We start from the raw sequence: 4970 nt of genomic DNA, 5'->3' as shown, positions 1-4970 counted from the left end.
ATGATATATATTTAATCGCATATGCATACATATGGATATATATAATTACATGTACATATACATATACATATATATATATAATTACACACACACACATATATATATATATATATATATATATATATATATATGTAATTATATATAATTACATATACATATACATATATATATATACATATACATATATATATATACATATATTTAGATATACATATGTGTGTGTGTGTGTATATATATACAGAGAGAGAGAGAGAGAGAAATCGTGCATATGTATGTTTATGTAAGTGTGTGTGTGTGTGTGTGTGTGTGAGGAGTAAACAGAGATAAAAAAAAATGATAAAACAAAGCAGAGAAAGCGAGGAGATAATGATATAGAAAGAGATGACTGTCATACTTTATTTCTCTATATAACTGTAATGTTTTTTTATTTTTTTCATTTTTCCTCATTAATATCAATTAACTTTGAACTTCTAGACTATAATTGTTAAAATAATGTTAATGTCTAGCTAGGATCTTAGATAATAGTGATTTATTTACTTTGCCTAAAGACAACATATATCTATTAATGTACATATGTATGTAAGCATGTATCAATATCTATCTATCTATCTATCTATCTATCTATCTATCTATCTATCTATCTATCTACACACACAGATATATATATATATATATATAGTTTTAGGGAAAATAACCAATTTTCAAGAACTCATCGATGAAAATCCACTATCACATATAGAAAAATTAATAATTAAAAGCACAATAAATGAGTATAATATAAAGTAAAGTAAATATCATAAGATAAATATAATAAAAAGATTACACGTATATATTTTATATATACTTTATCTATAAGGCTCAATTTAATTTTAATTTTTTATAAATTGATTTTAATTGAGTTTTTTACCTGTAATTTTGGATTTTGTCCCTAATAATATTATTATATATATATATATATACATGTATGCATATATGTGCGTTTTTTTCTTTATAAAGAAAAAGTACTCAATACATTATATAAAGTTTATTTTTACTAACAATTGATAATCTAGCCGTTACTTAAGTTTTCGCTGTATGTAAATTCTGTTGGGCCAATTTGTGGTTGGCTGAACGAGAGCACGTGGTGCGAAACTCAGAGAAGCAACAAAATAACGGAGTGTAAATCATTAACAGATTCCTACACACACACACACACACATACATGTGTGTGTATAAATATATAAATATACATATATATGTGTATGTATATATATATAAATATATATATATATATGTATATATATATATATATATATGCATACATACATACAAACGTATATACATATATATACATACAAATATATAATATAAACTGCCCCTCTTACAATTAACATAAATGTTGGAGGACTGTTACTTTGTGAGGTTGCAGAAATATCCAACTCCCAGCTATTTGCTGCTCTGTGCATTTGTCCTTTCCTAAATCTAACCTTTTAGGTATAAACGGAAGAGCCGGAAGAACTACCTGGAGACTTTCTTTATTATCCCTGTTTTTGATAGAAATACTATAGAAATTTTCCTCAAACGACTTCCTGCCTTCTTAAAAAAGGGAGTACGTTGGATAATGGTCTGTTTATTATTCATGATGTAAAAAAAAAAAATGGAAATATTGCGAGATGTTTATGGCTTAATTGCTTTTGGTCAAAGACTTCATTCCGTTTGACTTGGGTCAGAACGATAACAAAGAACATCAGTTGAAGGATTCACCCTTTCCTTCACTGTTTAGTCGGAATCAGAGGATCGGTGTTTATGACCTCCTGTGCACTCTCCGCCATGTAGCGACAATATCGATGCGGTTGATGTTCATTCTGTACATCTTTAGGTCGATGTTTTCATAGAAAACGTGGGCGTTGAGAAAACTGACAGTAGCTCCTCTGGCGGCGGAGGAGAAAGGTTAGGAGTAAAAGTGTTTTGTGTGTTCAGGATGCGGAGAGTGAAACACAACAGGATGGGGGTGATGTTGGGTAGTATGTATTTGGGGTGCGGGGGGGGATGGTGTGCGGATGAAAAAATAGCTCATTAGATTTCCAGTAATTCTTATTTCAACCCTCGTCCATCATACTAACTCTTTCAATGCCATTTGGTATTTAGTTGCACCTCTCTACCTTCTCAGTTCAAATCGTACAAGGACTGTGACGTACCTGGAGTATGTGCCTTTTGGGGTAACTCTTGAGCTTTCCGCCCACTCCTCGGGAACGCCAGGCCTATACAAATTTATACAGCAGACCCTAAAGTGTCGTTCCCCACCCATGAAAGTATCGCCTGGGGCGCCCCGTACCCCCACCTGCAACATAGCTACGCTACTGTGTTACGGGACGACTTTGGCTTTTATTCTTGAGGAAGCCGATAAAATGAAATATCGGTAAACTATGAGGTTAACTACAACTATACCCATCCACAAAATTTGTAGCCATATGTTTATGTTAGAAATCAATACAGCCACCAGATAGAGAAAGCCTGGTCTACCTTAGCCACACAAAGATGGAATAATAAGCTTTTATCTTTTATCTTTTACTGGTTTCTGTTCTTGCACTACGGCTGTGCTGGAGTACCACATTGAAGAGCTTATTCGAATAAATTGATCCCTGTACATTTTTTTAAGGTCTGGTATCGGTCTCTTCTGCTAATTACGAGGACGTTAGCAAACTAACACCATTTGTTAAAAGATGGAGTGGGGTAAACACGCACACACTAATATACGACAGGATTCCACACAGTTTCCGTTGACCTCATTCATTGACAAGGCATTGCTCGGCCCGGGGCTATAGTAGAAGACACGTGTCCAAGGTGTCGCGTAGTAGGACTGAACTCGAAACCACTTGGCTGCAAAGCGACCTTTTTAACCACCCAGCCATGCCTATTTATAATCCTTTCTACTATAGGCACAAGGCTTGGAATTTGCGGGGAGACGGACAGTCGATTACATCCACCCCAGTACTCAACTGGTACTTATTCTATCGACCCCGAAAGGATGAAAGGCAAAGTCAACCTCGGCGAAATTTGAATTCAGAACGTAGCGGCATTTCGCTCAGCGTGCTAAGGATTCTGCCAGCTCGCCGCCTTATGCCTATTTATAATTAAAATAGTAACATCTTATCGTGACATAAGGTCATAATGGGAGGCAAATAATATTGGTATTTTATTTTGACTCAAATAGATTCTCGAAGGATAAAGTAATACATTACCTGTAATTTATTATAATCGATCCAAGTAAGATTGTTGTTGTACTCTTATAATTGTTGTTGTGGTTATTTAGCCACACGTCAGTCCTGGCTGAGTAGACCTATGGTCAAAAGCATTCCACTAATCACCATCATGTCTTATATTTCCTTGTATGTAGGAAATCTTTAACCAATTCCTCGTTTTTCTAAGGCAATGGAGTGTTGTTTGGGGGGAAATTTGGCTACTATTTCTAGGAGGTGGATCGGACTGTAGAAGCCGCCTCAGGAAGGATGAATAGCAAACGCGTCTGTGGAGGTATTTGAAATCAGGGCATATAAGGTATATACTAAATACTTTAAAATATTCTCTTCTACTCTAGGTACAAGGCCCAAAATTTTTTGGTGGGAGCCAGTCGATCAGATCGACCGCAATACGCAACTGGTACTTAATTTATCGACCACCGAAGTCGACCTCGGCGGATTTTGAACTCAGAACGTAGCGACGGGTGAAGTACCGTTAAGCATTTCGTCCAGCGTGCTAACGATTCTGACAGCTCGCCGCCTTTGTTTACTTAATGATAATGGTGATATTTCGAACGAATAAGGAAGCGAGCTGGTAGAAACGTTAGCACGCCGGGCGAAATGCCTAGCGGTATTTCGTCTGTCTTTACGTTCTGAGTTCAAATTCCGCCGAGGTCGACTTTGCCTTTCATCCTTTCGGGGTCGATAAATTAAGTACCAGTTGCGTACTGGGGTCGATGCAATCGACTGGCCCTCTCTCCCAAAATATCGGGCCTTGTGCCTAGAGTAGAAAAGGATATTTCAAACGAATGAAGAGTCACTAGTGGTCGCTCGATCTGTCAGAAATAGCAGCTCAAAATCCTTCAAATTACGCCTTACTGTCTTAAAAAACAAAAGCCTCATTGAATAGTGTGTGAAGGGGTTTACACTACTAGAAAACAAAACTGGATGGTCTCGGCTGGAGTAACTGATCACAAGTGTGCTCTGCGAAGGCTGACCTAGAGCTAAACTACAGTAACGATAATGATAATTATGGTAATTACTATGGTGATTATGATGGTGCTTATGATGATAGTGAATATAAATTAGATGTGTCACCCCTGATCAGACGTGAAAAAGCAGATATTCTAATCGAAACCATCCTCCTTTTTCAGATAAAGTTTGTCTCAGACTATATCAGTCAATGTGCTTAGCCTAATCGAAGGTTACTTAGCCCTTCGACTCTTCACAATCGATAAAAACGTATCATTTGAGCTCTGAGGTCGATGTAATCGATTTACTCCTATCTCTAAATTACAAGCCTTGTGCCTATAGTAAAAAAGGATTACTATCACTACCATCATCATCATCATCATCATCATCATCATCATCATCATCATCATCAAAGTGGTGAGCCGGGCGAAATGTTTAGTGGTATTTCGTCTGCCGCTACGTTCTGAGTTTAAATTCCGCCGAGGTCGACTTTGCCGTTCAACCTTTCGAGGTCGATTAAATAAGTACCAGTTACGCACTGGGGTCGATGTAATCGACTTACTCCCTCCCGGAAAATTTTAGGCCTTGTGCCTATAATACAAAGGATTATTATTATTATTATTATTATTATTATTATTATTATTATTATTATTATTATTATTATTATTATTATTATTATTATTTTATGTTTGACTTTTGCTTTGCATTTGTACAAGTTGGATCCAAGTCTCACTCAGAGACCTCAAGAGACAACAAGTTAGAAGCTCATGTAGGTGTTAT

The 4970-nt window shown here is 36.2% G+C and overlaps 1 protein-coding gene across 1 annotated transcript in view; it reads left to right on the top strand.

The window, feature by feature from the left end:
- The window catches only part of LOC106869309 (uncharacterized), a 49602-nt gene that overhangs the window by 722 nt on the left and 43910 nt on the right, over positions 1-4970 (top strand). The gene's annotated exons all lie outside the window — the stretch shown is intronic.

This window comes from Octopus bimaculoides, chromosome 1 (genome assembly GCF_001194135.2).
Source record: "Octopus bimaculoides isolate UCB-OBI-ISO-001 chromosome 1, ASM119413v2, whole genome shotgun sequence".
NCBI lineage: Eukaryota > Metazoa > Mollusca > Cephalopoda > Octopoda > Octopodidae > Octopus > Octopus bimaculoides.
The sequence above is the reverse complement of the archived record's forward strand: the minus strand, read 5'-3'. Positions and strand labels throughout refer to the sequence as shown.